At 36.8% G+C, this 22,288-nt stretch overlaps 1 protein-coding gene across 3 annotated transcripts in view; it reads left to right on the top strand.

The window, feature by feature from the left end:
* RASGEF1A (RasGEF domain family member 1A) overlaps positions 1–22,288 on the top strand; it is a 159,548-nt gene that overhangs the window by 44,231 nt on the left and 93,029 nt on the right. Inside the window, exon 1 of one of the 3 annotated variants that reach the window (XM_050335824.1) lies at positions 11,866–11,884. The exons of the other annotated variants lie outside the window; for them this stretch is intronic. The gene's annotated coding sequence lies outside the window, so the exon portion shown is untranslated. Of the gene's footprint in view, positions 1–11,865; positions 11,885–22,288 lie in introns of those variants that run through there. 3 annotated transcript variants of the gene reach the window in all.

The following is a 22,288-nucleotide window of genomic DNA, read 5'->3' as shown; positions in this document are numbered from 1 at the left end:
CAAAACTTGGCAACTAGTCGCAAATGTCTGTGATTTAGACAAAGCTTTTAGCTTAATTGCTTATTAGAAAAAAAAAATTAATATCTTACGCTGACATAAATGACAATTCTCTCTCACTGAAGTCTGCAAGAAAACTGAACAAGCATTTGATCTTAATATATTGCTGAATAGCCATACTCCACTGGACAAAAATTGTTAACTTTATAATATAAGTGACAGGTATACATATTCTAAAAGCACTTCTTATTGATGAAGAGATGAAAAAAGGTCATGTTACATCCTGTTAACAATTAGCCATTCTAGTTCCATAAGTTAATCACATATCTGGCCTCACGAGAAACAATGGTATTGCTACCAAATGACAGCTTTTTCTGTGAAAAAACTTCTGTGAAATTATGTTATTCATTGTTATACACAGTTATCATAGCAAACACTAGATGTTTACTAAAATATCCAGGAATAGTCAGATTTTTATTAAGTGAATAAATTAGAATTTGGAATAACATTTAGTTTTTAAAAAAAGTTGTTGCAGTTCAAATTGGAAAACATTCCCTAAGTAATTAGAAAGGGGAAAATGTAGGATCTATATTACCAATCTTAGATATCAAATGAGCTACCAAAAGAGACAAAGACATAGAAAACTGAAATAAATGAGACGTGTAGACAAAGAAACAAAGTGGAAAAAAGAAGGGATTCTAAGAGAAAAGGAAAGAGAAAAGAGCTTGAAGTAAGATAAAAGTGTTCTCTTGGGAGGTTTTGATTTCCAGATTGGCAGGTGTCACCAATGCAGGAAGAGACACAAGTCCTAGGGCTCCTTCATTCCAGTGAAGAGCAGGAATATTAAGGGCACTGTGACTTGTTCCTAAAGCAGGATTACCTTTGGCAGCCATTGCCTAGTCCCTGACACAGCATTATCACATCCTTATGTAGCACCTCACAAGTTCAAGAGCCACACCCAAAGTCACTGCTCATAAGCCACAGGTCCTCCCCATATTAGAGCACTGGACACATCCAGTCTTGGTTCACAATCCATTATTATTATTATTACTGTAGTTTACAGAACTGTGAGCACTTTTCAAGCAAGCATGGAAGGGATGGAGTAGCATATACAAATGCAGCAGCTGTAGGAATGAATAATCTTTTGAATCCTCACATTCCTTTAACAAGCCTCTGAATGAAGGACATGGTCCTGATTGTGCTTATGGCAAGCAATTAGTGGTTTTGAACACATTTTTTAAAAAATGAGTAACTAAAGTTTGCTTTCTAGCAAAAGCATCAACCTACATATGTTCAGCTGTCAAAGACACCCAATAGGAAGCACCAGACAATATCTTTGAGCACTATTTAAACCACCAATGGTTCTGCTATAATCTTGGTAAATTATTGATAAGAGCTGTTTCCAAACCATCAGACATCAATTACAACTCACATTGATGTTACACAAAGTAATGCACTTACTATCAGTGATTACAGAAAGTTTATCTGTAAGCACAGAGAATACGGTATAAAATTACTTTGTAAGACTTAGCAGTCTAAATAGCTCCCATTTGCCAGGGTGGAAATAACCAACAGCAACCAGAAGAACAGAAACCAAATACAAATTATACACTTATGTTTTCAAACTTAGAATTTTCTGTTATTACTAATACGTGGACATGGAAGAACCAAACATATGCTCCAAATTAAAAAAAAAAAAAACACAACACAACAACAACAATAAAAACAAACAAACCCAAAACCAACACAACACAAAAAGAAAACAAAAAACAACAACAAAAAACACACACCCCCCAACAAAAATCAAAACAACAACAAAATGAAACCAAACCAAACAAACAAAACACAAAAAAATTCCAATATAAAGGAGGGGGGAAAGTTTTAAATGTAGGGTACAGCTTAAATACATGTTAACTCACTGTCACAGAATTTACTATCAGCATTTTTATGAACCCTTAAAACTAGAAACTCAAGTTGGTGCCTGGACTACTGAGGCACAGCTATGCAAGTACTGCTGGCAAAAGAGTTTGAGCAAAGCTGCCTTACACGCTGCAATCCCCACTGTCATACTCCTTGAAGATCCATGTCTGTAAATATCGCATTGAATTTAGGAAACAGTGAACTATTCTGACACATTTTGATGCACTCTCCTAATTACTGCTTTGTACTCCTGAGTCTTTTACCATCTCCTTGTTTCTTATATCTACATGGACATATTTTTATATTTCTCAAAGTCCAAAAGTGCTTTCGCAAATTAGGAGTGCACAAGAACCTTGTGAAAGAGAAGGAAAATGGCAAGAAAGATGTCTTTGCCTGCATCTAATACCAGTGTATTTCTCCAGGAGAAGTTAAAAAAAAAAAAAAATCAACAGCAAGCCTTCTTAATAATCTTATTCAGATACCCATTTATGCATGTAACAAAAAGATTCATTTTGACAGCTGGCCTTTACTCCAGAAAATGGAATCACACTCACAGTGCACAACTTGAATGTTAGCAGCCTATTTACCCCTGGGCAATACATACAACCTCACTGGCCTTGGTGGCAGTTGGTGTTACACTGATTGCTGCAGGCATCTAAAAAATCAAACCAATTAAGATTTGGAGCCAATAAGAACCAGAATTTCTTTCTTTTTTTTTTTTTTCCCCTATTGAAATTCCAACAATTCAGAACCACTTTTTAGGTCACATGAAAGCACATCAGGATTCTCAGACACCTTTCCCTATGACACAGTCAAAATCGATTTTCCCTCCATTTTGTTTAAAAAATAAAGTTTCACATTATATGACATGTCAGAAAAGACATCAGTTACCATGGTATGATGCTGAATATATTTCTTCTTTCTTTCGCTTTCTAATAAAAATTAATGGCATGGCTATGCACAGATTATATTTTCATGATTCAAGTGTTTTATTTTGCACCTGAAAAAAATTGACATTTAAAAAATGAAACCTATAGTGGCAAAAATATTGGTGCTGACTAGCTCCTGGTTAGAAAGCTAGTGCTATCAATATTTCATTTGCACAGACAGGAAAGAAACCAAAACCCCATCATAAGAGAAACATAGGAGGTTGAAAGTTTTCCTTTTCATCTGTTCATTTTCCATGGGTGTGGTGTGGTGTGGTGTGTGTATATATATATATATTATTTATTATACCCACTCCAAAGATCTCTTAGCTTTGGATTATCACTAGTACGTGTTTGGGGGCAAGATAAGAGTTGTTTGGGACAGAACAAAGCTGATCAGTGGCAGAGCTTTTAGGGGATGGTTTGCACAGAGGCTGCTTAGCCTGGGATATACCAAGTGTGCTTTGTTCTTGTCCAAGCAGCCAAGGCAGTTAATATAGTTTCTTATAAAAAATAAAAATAGTGATACAATAATACATGAAAACCAAATATTAATCAATCTGAACACAGTATCACCATAGTGATCACAGTTTGTTCATTGCTTATGAACTTAGTGCCACTGCCTGAAAAAAGCCCAAATTCCATATCCTAAAGTCCCACTTTCCATCCAATATACCCCAGCTAGTTGCTAGGCAACCAAAAAAAAAAGTCACTGTGCATGTGAATTAGGCATGGGTAAAGGAAACACAAACACACCAAAGAAATATTTGCAAATACTATAAACTGCCTCTCCTGAATGGTTCCTAGGACTGACGTGGCCTGAGCTAGGTTTGCTGCCAGGGGGTCCCAGGCAGGAGACAGCACTGGCATGCAGCAGCAGGCAGGTGAGAATTCCCACAAGTTCTCCTGCAAATGCTTTAGAAGCAGCTCATTAAAGGACAACACGGATCAGGCAGCTCAGCTCAGTAAGGTGACCGAGCAACTGAACACGATGAAGGGGTTGTAGCAGTGCTTTCTGGAGGAAAAGAGCAACCACAGAAAGTCAAATACAATTTGGTTTATTTCTCCCAGACAGCACTTGCTTGCAACTTGTCTGCTCTGGGATAGGATAAATCTAGTGCAAATGAGTGCTGGGAACTTGGAACACTATGCAAAGACCTATATTATGCCTAGTACCTAATGTCACTGGGATACTACACACACACATGAGCATCTCTCATATTTTTTATCAAAGGGAATACTCTATTGTGAAAAGACCCTGCCTACCAATTTATTAAGTGATGACAGTTCAGAACTTAATTTCAGCATGCAGTTAGAAAGGATATCACAGTGGCAGCAAGCTGAAAATGTGGCTCCTGACAAAGCCACATAGGGGAGAAAATGGCACTGATAGCAGGTTACCTATTTTCCATCATTGTCATGATAGTGGGGTGACAAACTTCTTGACTCTTCTGCAACAGGACAAGCCCTGCAGTTAAGTAAAGTTATTCCAAGATATCCATCATGTAAACGTTATGCTTAGAATAATAAGGTTTAGCTCAGAAGATTAGAAACATTAATTGGAAGAGACCACTGGTGGTCATCAAATCTAATGTCCTGGTCAATGCAGGGCTGTGGATCACATCAGCCATGGCTCTGTCTGACTAAAGCTTAAATACTTCCAGGGATGAGAGTCCAGAGCCCCAGCTGGCAGCCTCTTGCAGTGCTGAATCATGCATCCATCTCTGTTAAAGCCTTCCAGGAAGGGAAGGCATGGCCCCATGCTGGAGTTAAACCAGAGGTTTAAAGATAAAAGCCCTGGTGTCCTATTGCTTGCCTCCAGACACATTGACTTCCCTTAATTTGATATAATGCTGTTATTACATCACTTAAAGTTGGTGAATTGAAAAGGCTGACTTACAAAAATTTCTCACTTGACTTGGGCATTACTTCTAGAAACTGGTACTACCTAGTTATGATTGAGATATTAATAAGAATATCACAGAAATTGGCTTAATTTCGTTAGACTGAACAGAGTTTTATTTTCATCTCTTTTACACCTTTCCCTACAAATATATTGAGTCTGAAGATGAATTCTGATTATATAGATCTCAAATACACATTTCAGTAAGTAAGGTGAAAATAGATTTGTTTCTTCAAAGGGGCCAAGCAGAATCAGTTCTGCATAGATCACGCTTTTAGGCACAGGAAAGAGAAAACTTGTAGGTTTAATCTGTGAAATTATGCACACTTGAATATGCAGCTCATATAGTAAAATAACCCTGCAGAGCAGCAATTTTGATTTGAAAACATTCATTCACTGTTCTTAACACTCAGCTGAAAAAGGGAGAGGAATTATATAGTTACCAGTCAATGCTCAGTGCTTTAAGGATAGTAGGTTTTTTTCACTCCTGAGCATAAGAGAAGCAGAATAAAGAAATAAAGTACTACATGGTCTGCATTGATCCTCACTAGTATTCATTTTGCCCTTGTGTGACTCCATTCAGTGAGGTGTCAGCACACCATTTTCATGTATTCATTCTCTAAGAGCTACAGAATTATTACAGTCCCATTCTAAATCATCCATAAACAGCACAGAACTCACACAGTCTGTAAGGAATTATGTTCCTATCTTTCAAACCCTAGACTAGCAGAACTCTAGAGATATCTCTAAACAAAATTCAACTCTACAAACATCTGACCACTCATCCATATTATACCCTTGTCCACCCTAAACAGAGAAAAGAAATATGGCTATCTTTTTAATAAAAACAATATTTAGACCTCCTACATATTAAACACATGTAGATCCCAACATAACCATGGTTTGGGGGCTTTTCTGCTTGTTTTTTTGGTTTTTTGTTTGTTTGGGGTTTTTCCTAAAAGAAACCACGGCACTATAAAAGAATAAATTGCATTTTTTCTCAGGAGATTAGAGTCATGCCATGACTACAGAAGATTATGTGCGAAGATAATTAGTACCCATAAACAAAACCACTTGCATGATTTCTTTAAAGCAATGTGTGTTAAGCTCTTAACATCTATTAGATGTACATCTGTTCTGCCCAAAGTGGGGGGAGGTTGGTCTCTTCTCCCAAGTAACAAGTGGTAGGGCAAGAGTCGCTTCAGGGAAGGTTTAGATTGTATATTAGGAAAAAATTCTTCATGGAAAGGGTTATCAAGCATTGGAACAGGCTGCTCAGGGAAGTGGTTGAGTCATTGTGCCTAAAGGTATTTAAAAGGTATGTAGATGAGTCTCAGGGGCTTGGTTTAGTGGCAAACTTGGCAGTGCTGGGTTAACAACTGGACTCAGTGATTTTAAAGGTCTTTTCCAAGCTAAATGAGTCTATGACATCAACACCACGTCCATCCTTGGATCGGAGGACACATTCGAATCTGAGGATATTGCTACTGCGAGCTCACTTATTCAGTCTAGTTAGCTTCCAACATAGGAAGCAGCTTCTGGTTCCAGACTTTAATAAACAGTTAAAATAGGAGTGCCTGAGAATGTTGTACACACCTGAGTTGTAAAGAATAGTTCTTTCTTTTCTAATCATTTCCCAAATAATTTTCACTAAGAAATGCTTCCTCCCACAATTGTAACATCTCTCAGCATGCACCACAAATAGCCCAAACTGTTTTTTGAGCCTCCCCTCTGGAGCAAGCCTGCAGTCAGTTCTCACCTTCTTTGACTCCTGCTGAAACAGGAAACCCCTCCTCAACTCTGTTACCAGTTTACTCCAAGGCCAACAGCACCTTTAATGTTTTTAAGGTAATCTACACAAAAGAAAAGCAATTTGTCATGCACATTGACTGACTTTTAGCTCTCACCTCACAGGCAAGAAAATTATCAAGGCAAAAAACATGTTTGATGTAGAGCAGAAAAAATAAAGCACATCAAGTGAAGAATAAATTGTATGCCAAAATGTTGAGAGAGACAGATGTTTTTTCTTTCTAAGACATGTGCAAGAGAAACCTAGTATCAACTGAAATATAAACTTCCTAGCTTAGGACATAATAAGGAAATGAACTTACATACAGCATAGTGCCTTCAAAGTACCAGAATTGTCCATGTGCCAAACAAACCTAGAAAAGCCTTGTTTGCATATTTTACTGCCACACAGGGCTAGAAGTCTGAAAGGAATAATCAGAAGAGACAGTTCTTCTCCAGAGACTGCTTTGCAGACTAATTTGCACTTAGAGGTTACCTAATAAATGAGATGTACCAGTTGGTAACATTGACCAAGGAAAGGGTTTAAGTAAATGAAATAACTTCCAGAATGGCATCGTGCATTTCAGGATCGTGCTGTTTGCTGTGACAGAAATCAGAAGTATAGAGCACAGCACATCTTGACACCACCTTTTGTTTTTGTTCTTCCAGGAATTTGCTGCCAAATTTGTAATGAAAAAGTTATTGTTTTACTTAGAAAGAAATAACAAACTATTTCCCCCACATAACACATGCAATGTGGGGGTAAATAGGACAACGAGGGTACTCTCCTCCATAAGGAATGGCAAATCCCTACCCAGTACTGACGGCATGGTACAGACAGGTTGCCAAATGCATTTGGGGATTCACAAGAGCAGAGTCCCCCAATCTGCAGTGAAACCTTTGAGAGCTAATGAGGTTAGGAGCAACGTTATCAGCGGGCAGTTCTTCTTGGCAAGTGTAAGACAGCCCCTCTTTCACACAGCAGGCAGTGGATGGGGAAGTAGTTCATGAGACCAGGAAAACCATTATGTGCTACAAATCTTCTTCAGAATTACAGCAAATGTCTGTCTTCTTAAGTAAGTCTTGAAAGAAGTGAAGCAAAACTAACCCAGAGTTTATAAGGCCTTTTAAGACCTACAGAGCAATAACATTTTAAATCCTACTAATCTGGTATTTAAACCAGTATAAATAGCTACCACATCCCTGTTTGTGCACAAGCATGATTCATTTTACTTCTTGCACTCCTCCTTCCTTTTTTCTCTCCCCACAGGCATCTACTTTATTTCTAAGTCTAAGTGTAAAGGGGTGAGAAAAAAGACTGAGAAGCTCAAGAACTAAAATCTTAATTATGTAACAGAAAATGCAACCAAAAGGTAGAAAAATCCCAGGATAAGAATAAAACTGTAGGCTTTGACCTAGGTTATAATTCAATTGTAGTACAGTATTTGCAGTATTGGTAAGAGCTGCTTCCAATATACATACTTAAACCATCAGTTCCATAAAGCACTTAAGCATGCAATTAAGTGCACACTTAAGTCACCCTGATTCTAAAGCAGTTTAGACACACTAAGCATTTGCAGAGTTAGAGGTGTCAGAGCTAGACTGTTGGCAGCCTGAACTGCTTCAAGTGAGACATTACATACTTCAGATCAAGTCTGTAATTCTGTATTTCACTATTTAGTTTTGATCCACTGCATCAGGGAGAGCTTCTATGAACCTTTTCTTGCACCAAAGGCAACCCTTAAGCTTAAAAAGGAAAATCAAAGGATGTTGTTTTGCATGCAGTATGAGAAAGCCCAAATAGAAAGTCCAAGGCCTCTTGTGTCAAAAGAACATGAAATTAAGTCAGTGTAGTAACCCTTTTCTCCTGATTTATATTACCAGAAAGTAGTGTCCACCTTTAAACACCAATATGCAGCATTTACTACTGGCTCAGTCTCAGCTGATTAGTTATTTCTCTCCCTTAGCAATTAAAAGTTAGTGATGTTCAGCATCTCTAATTTCTCTTATCTCCTCAAGATGCAAAGCAAGAACAAGGCACATGCACATGCTAACCATGTACACACAACTAATTCAATCCTTCTTACTGTAACATTATATTAAAAAATAGTGCAACAATTAATTAAAAAAAATTTAAGTGAAAGACTTAGTTAAAAATATATCCTTTTTGACTGAAAAAACGTTGAAAATCTTCAGTCACTTCATTTCTAGAATTATGTGGTATACCATGAAAGATCTGAGGGCATTTACAGGAACGGTAATATACTTTTGCCATTCTAGAGAAAGAAAAACATGGCAACTCTGTGACCTTTCCAAGGTCATACTGCAACACAAGTAGAGTAGCAAAGATGTTTTGAACAGCAGGAAATTTCTACATTACAATCCCTTCCAAACAGGCATTTGCCTTTATCTCATGTATTAAATACACCCATGTTATACTGGCGTTGTTCTTTCCAGAATATACATCCCATTGCACACAGTTAAAGTGCCATTCATCATATTTTCACTATATCTTTTGCCCTCCTTGCTTGCATAATATTTGTTCAGTATATTGATTTTTTTTCCCTGCAGATCTTAGCCACGTCTTTCCCTACTTTTCAGTAGATGGATAAACTTCAAATCTGAGTAATCAGTTGGATTACCCTTGTGAGCAAACTGTTTGGTAAAGCAAATGGTTCAGCACACTCTGACCCACTAAATTAAATAAATCAAAATACTTATATAAATATGTCTGTGATGTATCATACTTATAAACAAAACGAAAACCAAATACGAAAAACTTCCTTCATATGATAGAGGATCTTTTAAATGCTGCATATAACTTCTCTCAGAAGAATACAAGATTTATCAGAAAGCTAAAGATCTGTTACTCAACAACATTCATTCAGCTTAAACCTCATCAAGTATTTCTTTGACTGAAACAGGATTCTATCTGAGAGAGAAACTTCATTTATGCTAAGATTTTTTTAGACTACAAAGCACTGTGAGTCAAACAACAGAAAAGTCTATCAGCTATGTCACAGAGGAATACAACAGCTGAAAATATTTATATACATACATACACATATGCATGTTGCAAAAACTGTGTACAGTGTTATAAAATGGAAATTAACACAATTCAAAAATATTATAAACACCCTAAGAGTAGGTCTTGCCAGGTAAAATAAATTACCACTGATTTTACGTTTACATATTAATGTAAATGTTATGGGAGATGCTTTGTTCAGTGCAAATGAAGAGAAAACAAGTTTCTTAGGTGTGGATATTCTATTGCCTTAGACCTCAGATTTTTCTCAGTGCTGAACGGAACATGGAGCTTTTGCAAAAATGCATTACAAGGTCAGCAGGGTGCCTGCCCAGGTATACACATCTTTTACAACTACATTCATCACTTCCAAATTCAGACGCTATATACATATAAATCTGGCTGAAGGTGTAGGTTGCTTCTCTTAAATCTAATCCCAACTTAACTGTCTCTGTTCCTAAGACAGGTTGACGACAGATATTATAAAAAATTTTTAAAATTCTTTGGTATCTTTCCCTTTTAGTTGGTATGAGTCCTAGTAAATTAATTTAAAGCCTAAAGAAGCTTTTCCTTGGTCAGGATGCTTTATGTATAACTTTCTGAATGACTTCTGGTAATTAAATATTTCACCTTGTGTATTCTTCTCTCATGCCTCAGTTGTGTAAATGTAGGAAAACCTATGTAAATAACTAATATGTTATTCTAACAAGATGTAAATTCCTAAAATTCCCAAAATTCCCCAAAGATCAAAAATGTAATTTAGCCCTCATTTTATTTTGGAATTGGTAAAAAACCTTTATTGTGGTTTTGGTTTTGTGGTGTTTGGGGGTGGGTTTTTTTAACATTTTTATATGCATTTTATCACTTTTTAGAGCACTTTGGTATAGACTGTATCTGTAGCCCTGATAATACACACACTGCTGTTCAATGCAGAGAAATAATTATAGACCACAAAGTGGAAATTACAGAGGACAATATGGATTTTTTTCCAGACATGCTAACATAAAGTTATATAATGTAAATGCATGGTATCTGAATATAATATAGGTATGTACAATTAAATGGATTTCTACTAGTGTTATAACTGAAGAGAGTTATTACCAGGAGATACAGAATAAGGAACAAATAATAGCTTTGCAAATTTGGTAGGGAAATCATTCCAGTCACAGAACTGAGAGAAAGGGTGAAAAAGAACCAGAATACATGGGGTAGATATTTTTCAAGTACCTTACACCAAGACAAACTACCTGAAGTAAACCTCTGAAAGTTGCCAATCTTGCCAAATATTTGTTCCCAGGCATCCCATTAGCTTTCCAGGCACACTGTGAGTACACTTGCTGCAGAGCACTATCAGTGAAGGCTGCAACACCAAGATGAGATTCTGGGTTAAGTGGCTGTTAAAGGGAAGTTATTAATAGAGCATTCATTTCGTATATTATCGCTGCCATATCAGTTACATCACTTGAATGTCACAAAAAGCAGGGCAAGCCAAGATATCCTAACCTGAACCAAGTCCAGACTCTGCCCTTACTTTTATCGCTTCAGAGAGATCGTGCTGAATGCTGAGCTTCCCCAGCTGTGCCATACATTTGAAACATCTTTGCAGAGAGGATCAATTTACATCCAAAAAGCAAAAATGTGCTGCCTTTTAATATTTGGCGTTTCTGCATGGCATTACTATTGTCAGCATTACTGCAGCATGAAAAACAAGGACAGGCTTCCTTACTCCTGAAGAAATGCTGCATAGTTAATCCGTGATGAAATTAAAGCCCCAGCCAGCCAGGGGAATTGCTCCGGCCTGGAAAGGCTTGCAGAGCAAGGACAATGTCCCCTTGCAAATCTCAGGAAGAGGGGAAGGTGACGCAGTTAGGGAGGTGCTGCGAGGATTTGGACAGCTCTGGTATAAGGCAGTCCGAGGAGATGGCGATTTTCCAACAGAGGCCGCTGCAGCCTGCAGTACAGCCCGGGAAACACGGGGTGGACAGGCAAAAACTGGGGATGTCCGCGTGGTGCTCACCAGCGTGTTCCCTGAGCTGTTCAGCCTGGGCTTTTTGAAGCAACCACGCCTCACTAGTCAGGCATTCCAAGATGAAATTCAAGGTCTGTCAGGCTCTGCAGAAGACTGCCTCAGTGCAGCTATTCTCTGCATGACAACCTTGCACTGTCCTCTGCCATCTACATATGATAATATTGCACAAATTTACCCTGTGTGCTACATTTACCCATTTTATTCTCTTAGATATATTTACTTCTTACTCTTTCCAGGCAATATGGATTTTTACTGATGTATGAAGCTCTCATATACTCTAATCATCGGCCAGAAAGGTAATTTTAAATCCTACTGTATTAGTAGTCATTCGCAGGTGTGGGAATGACTAAATGTGAACACTCAGAAGCATTTTAAATGACTGCTACAAAAAGTAAAGCCAGTACAAATGCAGCTAATATGTTCACAGTCATATGCACAGCACTAACAAAAAAAGGAGACAATTTTGTAAAATGCAAATGAATTAACAGTATAGTCACATATATTCACTCTCTTCAGTCACATTCAAACCCATTTTGTCACAGCAAGTGGCACATCCTTCTCATTTAGTCATAACTATAACTGTGTTTTCTGATGCAATGCCTGTGAGAACAGAGTCCTGCTCTTTTCAGCAGAAACATACACTGGGCTGGTACTGCCTTAACCGAGGAGATCCCCGATGGAAAAGCAATAAAACTGGATTTTAGCTGAAAATGCAGGAAAGGACTTCTACTTAAGAGCCTTCATAATCAGTGAAGACGTTTCCTAAACACAATGGGTGGAAATCCTTGCTTCCCTTGCTCCCCAGTATCTGAGCACAGATGTGGTTGCTTGAGAGAGCAACCGCAACCGAGGCACCATTTCCTCCCCTCGTGTTCCTTCCTCCGAATGACAATGACCAGCATATCAGCAAGCCAGATTATATTGACAGAGCAGGCAGAAAACTCAATCCCTCTAGCAGAGGTGGGAAGTACAGTGCAGTCAAGAGCCTCAGCCCAGCTGCAGCCAAGCTTGCAGAGAGCTCTTCGTGGTCTGGGACAGCACTGTCTCGGGGGCTCTGAGAAAAACGGCTCTGTGGGTGCCTCTTTACACGTTTTACAGCAAACAACATTGATTTGAGACAAAGCCAGTAAGATGTGCTCTTTTCTGGGTTCCTTCTTACTGTTTCTGCCATGCAAAAGGATTTTGGTGAAGAATATTGAAGGTTAGCTAACTGCAGCGTTTTGGGTCTTGGGATGGGGGAAGTATCTTTTGATTAATATTAAGTATTTTGCCCAACCACACTGATTTCAAGCAACACATGAAAATGAGATTAAATGCACTCCACACAGGAGGGTTTTTTTTGACTTTTTGTTCAACAATTTATACCAAATTAAAACTATATTAAATGGTAACAGGGATACTGAATAGTAATAGTGAGATTCAAGTGAATCAAAGCAACACACTCCAAATTCTAAAACTGCACTTTACATGCTCACATCATAAAATTTTAAAATGCAGCCCAAGTCTACTAAAACATTGTTTGCACTTGGAAATATCACCTGGTAAATGAGGCATGGACATCATAGTTTGAATCTTATTCATCTGTCAGCACTCATAAACTCTAAGATGTGAACTTGGAATCACCAGTGATGATTGAACACCTGTCATTATCCCAATTGCAGAGAATTCATAGGAAGAAACATCTATAACTTTGAGACTCTCACTCTTGTCTTGTAGGTCAAAGTTAGAAATGAAGTCAGAAAAGCAGTGGAATAACTGGGAAATAAGAATACCAATTTGTCCAGTCTTTGATACACATGCAGAATGCACAACATAAATACTTCTATATGTCTCTGTTTCATTTCTGTGAATATTAAAGTATTCACATTAAGAAGTCTTTCTAAATTTTCATTACTGGTCCATTAATAGTCTGACTAATGGACAGCCAAATCATGCCCAGGAGGATTTCACTTACTTGCCTCATTGAGACCTTTTTTTAGCTACTCCCAAGAGAGTATATAATACTTGGGCCCACAATCTTGAAAGACTGGGTTTGGTCTACATCAGCTATATGAATTTAAAACCATTTTACAAAATACTGGGAGTAGTTTAGAGCTAGACTGTGTAGCAATTTCTAATACAGATGATGGGGTAAAAATCTGAAAAATAGCACAGAGAGGCCAAGATCTGAAGTAGCATGTCTGAAGGTATGCCAACCACCCTCCATATTTTACTTGTTCTAAATATTAAGGATAAACTTTCACAGTCTAAACAAGATAAGCCCTGTACTTTAAACAATTTATCAATACATTTTGAAAGCTTAGGAGACTGTACTATTATCTGGGCTATTTTGTTAGAAATACCTGCAAACATCCAAGGTTTTCAGGAAATAAATTTATAGGCTGACTGTTCTCAGCACAATAACTCTGTCAGTGTTTCTAAGGGGTTAAGTTTGAAAATGAAGTAATTATAAAACTAAATGTATGTCTTGCACATGAAAATATTAATTATAATTTCTCAAATGAATACAGAAAAAGCCACACATCTTTTAAAGAACCATATGTTTTTGCCTTGAAAATGAAAACAAATTAAAATATCCACAGGAGCTTTTATAGTGATTAAAATCTGCCAACCAACTGAGCTAAGTAAGTTAATTAGCACCAAAGAAGCCTCAAGTGATCTGCAGTTTTAGTCACAATTCCTTTGGCTTAAATTTAGATGACTCAGGTTACTTTATATATGGAAAAGATTTATGTACAAAGATTATGGTACAAAAGACAAAGAGCAATATTGCAACAATTCTCAGCTAATTTCATTTCTACCATATTTCCTGTGCTTGTTTGGTTACAGCACAGAGCCCATATAAGATAATAGCAGCCATTTTATAATCATCACTTTATCAAATGCAAATGCCCACGAGGAAGAAGCTTAGTGTAAGAAAAGAAAATAATGTGATAAATGCGCAGCCATAGAAAATTTTTAAATAAATACCAAAAAGTGCCATTTTTTGGTGGGTTTTGGGCCTCAGACTATTTCCTAAAATAGTTAGCATTACAACTTTTTCTCCAAAAACTAGCAAGCTATACTCAAAATAAATCCCTGACATTTGTTAGTTTCTTTCTAAAAGTGGCCAAGAGCATACAGACAATATACATTGCAATATACCAGTCGTGATATCATGAACAAGGAAAATAATTTTTATTTTACTACTGCAAATAGGTCTGGAAAAATACTGAAAACAATTTTCATGAATACTAGTTGAAATTTTAAATTAATCTGCCATTGTATGTCTGAGCATCTGTGTTTATTTTCTCTGAATAGTCTATTTACTGGCAGCATTTCTAACTGAATAAAGTTACAAGCAGCCCAGTTCATGTAAACAGAATTCACTTCTTGCAAGCATTCACACCAAACCCAATTGAGCAAGGACCTCTTCCAGTGAAATAACGAAAATAATAAATGCAAAGAAATAAAACGTGATAGAGGTTAATGAAACACCTCCTATGTCAACACAAGACCTAGGACTATGCAGCTGGGACAGAACATTCAGCCAGTTTTCCTATAACCAATATTCACAAATGCCTGTCAATGAGCTCAAGAAACTATCTGATAAATTCTCTGTGAAATAAATTTGGGAAATTTCATCCATCAGTGACAGTTTAAAGACATTGAAAAAAAGAAATGAGTCAAATAATTAGTACCAAATTAAAAAGAAAGAATTAATTTAGACAAGCACTTCAAATAACCAGCATGCACATTAATAACAGTTATAGAAATGCAATCTCTGTGCATTGTGCAGGTGCAGCGAACTAAATGGTTTCTTTGCAGAAATCTTTATTTCTACTTGTTATTCAGAAGAAAAACAATGTTTGCAACTACACCTTTCACCCACAAAAGACAAATGGGTGAAAGTGCCACTGCAGCCCAGTGCCCCCAGTGCATTCTCTGCGAAGTAGGATACAATGCAGTCATCAGAGCTCCTCCCAGCCATGCTCAGAGGTGTCTTAGTTAATGGTCACCAGACACTGAAGGCTGATGTTCTCATCTCACCCAAGAATTAAAATCCTTTGGCCAACTATTACATAACATTGCAGCATTTTTTGCAATTTTTCTTGCCTCTAAAATTTCACAACATCATACTTCAAAGCCCTGACATAAACCCTGTTTTGCTTAACAAAACGGCACTATTGTACCCCAGTTGGTGAAATAAGCTGTGTTTTCTCTCTCTCATTACTATAACACCACAGGGGAAGAACATATTTCTAATTTTACTAGTGTTATTAAAGTCTTTTTGCAGGGTTGCTTTTGCATTTGTACAAAATCACCTTCTTCTTTATTGCAAGACAAGTGGTATCTGAACAGTGTAGCACATTACAGTTCAGATGCCCAGTATTTTAAGGATGGTTTGGGTTCCTTTCAGTTCATGAATGACAGAGCCATGTTTAAAGACCAAAGATAAAAGCAACAGTCACGATTATTAAACCTAATTAGGATAATAGCAATTATGCCATTAAATCTATGGGGGAAAGTGACAAAACTAATACTTTACTAACTGGTACAAATTTCTGATGGCTCATTTGTTTTCAGCAAGAAAGCTTCAACAACCCTTTTTGACAAAGGAACCATCTTTATTGACTGATCTAAAGTTGGGATCTCTAAGTCACTATCAGAATCCTTACTGTGTCGTAAACTGGATGAGTGAATATTAATTTATGGAAAAAACCTGAGACACATAGTTAAGGAATCACAGAGCATGGAAGAAAAAGTATAGCAAATGCAGAGTCTAGCATAGCCTGAGATGTTGGCTCAGAGAGAGAGGCCTCCCTATAAGAAAGTGCCAAATCCTCTGACCCCTGATAATTAGGGATTTCAGTGTGGTTATCCACAAAAGGAAATGATTATGCATTTGGAAAACCTGACTGTAATGGGAGTTTCCTTCATCTCACTGAGATTAGAGTAAAGTAAACAGTCTGCTACTGTATTAGGAGTCATTAATGTCCTTACAGCTGAAAGAATTCAAGTAGGTGTAATAAAGAAAAAAAATCTCTATTGATGGATAATTGTCTCTTTTAAATTTGATTTTTTCCTTACCATGTAATCTGTGCAACAATTTATTTTAAATTAGACCAACTGATATTACTTGGAGTTGTGTCTCCACAAGTTCTCCCTCAGTCTGAAACTTAAGCAGTAAATTTAAGTACCAGCTGCATTTAATTACACTAAGTTTTACTTGATTTTGCTAAACAACCAACTTGATACAGAGTAGATAGTAGCACATGGAAATAATTACAAAACCATTTTTTACCTATTACGTTCAGTGTTTTCTTTAATCACTGTACAGCACAGCAGACAAAGCTTTTTTTCAAGCACAGTAACTCAGCAAAAACCTGTAGGACTAAGCAGCTAGTTTACTTTATGCATTATTAGTAAACTTAAAAGAAAATATTCATGGGGATTAAATTTGCATTACCATTGTGGAAAATACTGCTGTACTTTCAGGTCTCAAAATAACCCTCTACAGCCACCTGTGAATCAGTCACATATAAACAATTTTCCTGCATTACCTTCAGCCATCATCATGAGCTAACCACCAGCAACATTTCTATTAGATTCCACATATAGAGACATTGACAGAATCTTTCTTCTAACAACTAAGACTTTTCCTGACATTGGATACAACAGACAAAAGAAAGGAGTCCTGATGCATCTCCTCACACAATAAGTGTAATTATTAACTTTTTTTTAATTTTCCTTCATAAATATGCATCACTTTTCTACTTCAGTAAAAGATTCCACCTTTGGTCTGCATTATGCCCGTGCTGCAAAGGTTTAAATCTTAAGCAAATCCCATTTTGTGTACCAAACTCCAAATTAAATAGAAAAAATTAAACAAGTTGTGTACATATTTAGTTAACAACTGCAGTAAAGTCCACCTGCAAAAGTATGTAGTAATGAGAGGGCAGAAAAATAGGGTTGCTGTCAAGAGGGTAACATCATTAAAATTTTACTGTAATGAATGATCTTTTTTCCTGACCTATTACTGTAAATTATAAAAAAACACCTGTTACCTACAAGTTCCATTCATGAATGCCACAAACTCCCACTACTTTATGCTGCAAACAGTGAAGTAACTCATTTGTACATTTCTCTCCTCTGTCCTTGTCCAAATTCAAGAACTGACACCCATTAAAGACCTAAAACAACAAAGACAAAATACTTTCTGAGTAAAGATGATGCTATAGGCTCCATTCTCCTGGATAAAGAAAAGATTCACTCATTTTGACACAAAAGAATTCTCCAGATTTGTAAAACATACCTATAATTTTGGAACTGAAATGTGGAAATACGTTGATTTGTACTTTGAGCTAAACTATTGAATGATTTAATCTTTGTAACAATCTGTAATATTATTCTAATCTACCTGCAGAGTAGTGTCGTATTTTTCTCCCCTCAATCTTATTAGTCTTAACAGTGGTTGCTTCCCCATAGGAATCAATAAAATAAGTTAAGGATTTCCTTTATCTATCTAGGTAGCAGAGAAAAGAATTGATGCTTAGAGATACTGCAGAAATATGAGATTTGATAAACAGGGAAGAACATTCTAACTTAAGCAAACATACAGTCAAAGACAAAAGCTTTGCAAAGAACTAAGTACATTAAGGGAAATATTCCAAAGAATTCGCAAGAGTACAAGAGCTATATCATGACACAATGGGGAAAATGGGGAAAGTAGGTCTAAGCAATAGCCAGCAAAGATAGGAGATAGATAATTTTTTTAGAATCTGATGGATGATAACCAATCCACAAGAGCTTGACTCTGCTAATAGAAAGAGCAGCAGCAGCAAATGTTTCACCTTGTGTGCTATGAATTTTTTTTTCCCCATACTATGACTAGACTATGAAAACTCCAAGTATTAGCTGAGGGTAGACCCCAAGGCAGCATTTGAACAGCTCACATTTCATAAAGGTTATATGCTTAAGGTGAAAATACACGGGAAACAAATTGCATAGATTTACCAACTATATTCTGAAACTGGAAATTTCATTAGGAAAATAAATAAATAAACAGAAAATCTGTAGTCAATGAGCAATAAGTATGAAATGACAAATTATATATCATCTACAGCTCCAGTCTAAACAGTCACAGAGCTGAAGTTCATGCCTTTTGAGTTCAAGTTGGCCACTTCAGCTTTTTCTCAAAATTATTCAAATAAGACATGCATGTTGTGAGATTAAATAGTGCCATTCACAACCAAATCAAACAATTTGGGTTGGAAACAACAAGAAATTTTCAGACATCATTACTTACAGTGTGAATTCTCAATTTCTCTAACTACCATAAGTATGAGAAGAAATTTTATTTTTGTTCAGTCTAAGAATTTGAGAAGGTGACAGCATGGTTTGCAATTCTTTGTATCCTTCAACACATTTTAAATATTATGGTGTGCTCCAAACACAAAGGAATCTTTATTCAAATCAGAACTTCATATGCAGCATTTTATGGTAAATGCTGTCTATTCCTAAACCCAAGAAATTATTCTTTCTTTGTTCTTACTGGGCATTGCATGCTTTTACAGCAGATTTTTCAGTACAAAAAGTGAGGAGTAATTAATCTTGACTAAAACTTTGAGTTTCTCCAGTATTCACTGTCACAAAACATTGGCAAGTAACTTGGTCATTTACAAGACTGATTTCCCAAGGATTTTCTGCTGTACTTTAGTTACCAAACAGTAAAATCAAATGCTTTGTGTCAAACAGAATAGCAATTCAGACTCCAATTTCAGGTAGCTTCTTTTGGACACGTAGAAGAGAGCCATTCCTTTCAGAATAAATAATGCACTGAATTTCTTCTAAAGATCACAGAAATGTAGCAACTCACAGCTGGAAGGGAAAGGTGAAGAGATTATCTAAGCTAACTGCTGCTTTGAATTAGTAACCTTGCAGATATCCATCTAATCCATTTTTAAACACTTCCAAGAAAAGCTATTTTCCAGTCTCCTAAGGAAAGAGGTCTACATTTTACTTTTTAATCTACAAAACTTGCATTCTTAATTCGTTACCTAAATCTCCCTTGCTGCAATTAAGCAACTTAGCTTTTGTCCTGCCCTTGGTGAGAATACTTCTCTCCTTATGACTACATTTTTTCAGATTTTTAAAACTCTCCTCTTGTCTCTAAACTCAACCAAACAGTTCCTCCAACCCTTCCTCACAAATCACCTTTTCTAAAGCTGTCATTTTTTTTTTTATTTTATTTTTTTCAGTTCCTTGGTCTCTTCCTTCTTGCTCTGCATTCCCTTATAGGCAGTGCCCATAACAGGGCAGCCTCACCACCTGCCCACCCTGGCACAAACCAGAGGGAGATGATTGCTCCCCATGATTTACACATGCTGACATTGCTGATTACACCCAGAACAGGCTCTGCCATTTTTCCATGCCATCACACCACTAGCTCACATTTAGTTTGCTGTCCATCATACCTTTCCATACTCTCCTGTATCACTGCATAGCCGGTTGCTCCCTTCTTTGCACTTTGGCTTTGTGTCTTAGTGCTTTGCCATTGTCTTCCTGAATGTCACCTTCTTGCTCTAGGGCCACTTCATGAGTTACCAAACTCTGGTCTCCATTCTGCCATTTCCCCTCCCTCAGGCACCTTTATCTAGAGAGTTTATCTAATCCCAGTTACCACGCCTAAAAATTATGAAGAGTACAAATAGACCTGCAAACATATTAATCCCTCCTGGGAAAGCAGATAAAATTATCTCCCCTTTGGTGAATTTTATTGATAACTATTTTGAAGTACTTCACAGCCATTTCATAACTCCCTTAAGGGGACGTTTGCTGATCCCACTGCTCTTCAAACTACAGACTGCTACTCTGAAGAGCATTATAAACAACTTTCTGCCCTGACACAGGTAATTCCACTTATCTATTTTAAGTATATGAGGTGGAGCTCTTGAAGCATCACAGTTATACAACAGACTAAGAGAGCTCTGGTTTAGTTACACCTTTTCCTCCTGTTCATACCTCCAAGTACTGCATTTGCACTCTGGTTGGTTGGGATGCCAGCCACCCTCCAACACAGAAATGGTCACTAACATTCAGCAGTACTGTCATAGTTAGGTCTTTACATAGTCTGGAATTAACTAACTCAGGGTGCTTGTATTTCCTAACACTACTGATTATTTTGTTTATTGCAATTTTTAATGGGCTATTGCAATGTGCTGTCTACCTCAGTATACCCAGGGATTACATGAAGTATCTGATCACAGGTAGCAGAAAGAAGAAGCCATTGAATGTTTCAGCCACAAAAGCCACAATGAGACTGAGCTAAGCTTTCACAAAGGCAGACTGAACCAAAGATTTGTGAGATTTTAACAGCTCTTTGGACTTAGGTCACTAGTACATATTAGCCTTTAACCCTCTAGACCAACACTGAAATCTTTAAGTCAATTTTAAAAGCAGGGTTTACCCTATTGTTTTAACCTGGGTTTTGTCCTTAAAATATATGATCCCAAATACTTATTATTATAGTAGCCTACATTTTTTCCAAAAGGTTCCGTTTTATAGACAAAGGTTCAGTTTTTTATAACATCCTTCTAAAAATCAACCTGAGGCTTTGAAAACATCCTACTGTAGAAAGACATATTTGTATTTAACATTTATCCAAGGGTTTATTTCTTCAGACAGAGAGCACAAAGAAACCACACACACTATTCTTCATTATCTTTAGTCTAAGGTAATGTAGAAATACAATATTGAAAAATTTCAGCAGCTGTGTAGTAGCTGAGTTATTTACTGAAAACAATCCAGCAAACATTGACATATTTCCCTATTTGCTCTTCACTCACACTGAAGATCTGGTTACATGATCATGGGAGGAGAAGAGGAACCTTATTTACATGCCAGTAAGATTTTTAACTACTAACATTCCAGTACCCTAAACCTTCCCCAAACAATATTAATGAACAAGAAAATGTTAAAACATACAGAACAGTAACTCTAATATTCAGCTATTATAAATGCTGGAATCAAAATTAGGGTTCAAGCATCATCTTTTTCATAAATCCTATTGAAGTGCTGCAGTTTATCCAGATTATTTTATTCCAACTGTGCTTCTTACTAGACTAGTCAGATTCTACTTCTGATTCCTTGAAGATAGAATTGTGAGAGGGTTTCTGCTTTTTTTGCTGTGCTTTTTATTTTGCTTTATGATTCCTTCTTCTGAATCTAGTATTCACTGCTGCCATCTAATTTTTTTCCTTTTACTTAGAGAACTTGCTTCCTAATATTCAGTTTAGTATTTAGCTCTTCAAGAATGCTTCAGCATTACGTCTTTTCTAGTTATTAGAACACGTTCATTTCTTATCTGGATGTCAATGTAATTTGAAGCTTGCTGCTTTTATTTAGATGTCATTTTTCTAAATCTGTTGAAGAGTTAAGCCTTTAGACAACCCCCATAAAATCAGTTTTGTTTCCTTTTATGTACCTTTAAGATTATAGGCTAGTTTCTTGTCAATCTGCCTCTAGTCTCCTAACTGTATGTCCCTTTCTTGTATAAAATCCACTCTAAGACTGATTCTATTCCAGTTAACACTGTCAATGGGCAATATAATCTCTTTCCTAATGCTATGCTTGATACAAAGTTACAATGCCAAATTTATGCATCGTGACAAAACCAGAAAACGTGTTTTGGTTAATTCTTCATCACCTATTGACATTTA

This window comes from Myiozetetes cayanensis, unplaced genomic scaffold, assembly GCF_022539395.1.
Source record: "Myiozetetes cayanensis isolate MyiCay16 unplaced genomic scaffold, myiCay2020 scf10, whole genome shotgun sequence".
Taxonomy (NCBI): Eukaryota; Metazoa; Chordata; class Aves; order Passeriformes; family Tyrannidae; genus Myiozetetes; species Myiozetetes cayanensis.
Note: the sequence above shows the minus strand (reverse complement) of the source record. Positions and strands in the feature narration are given on the sequence as shown.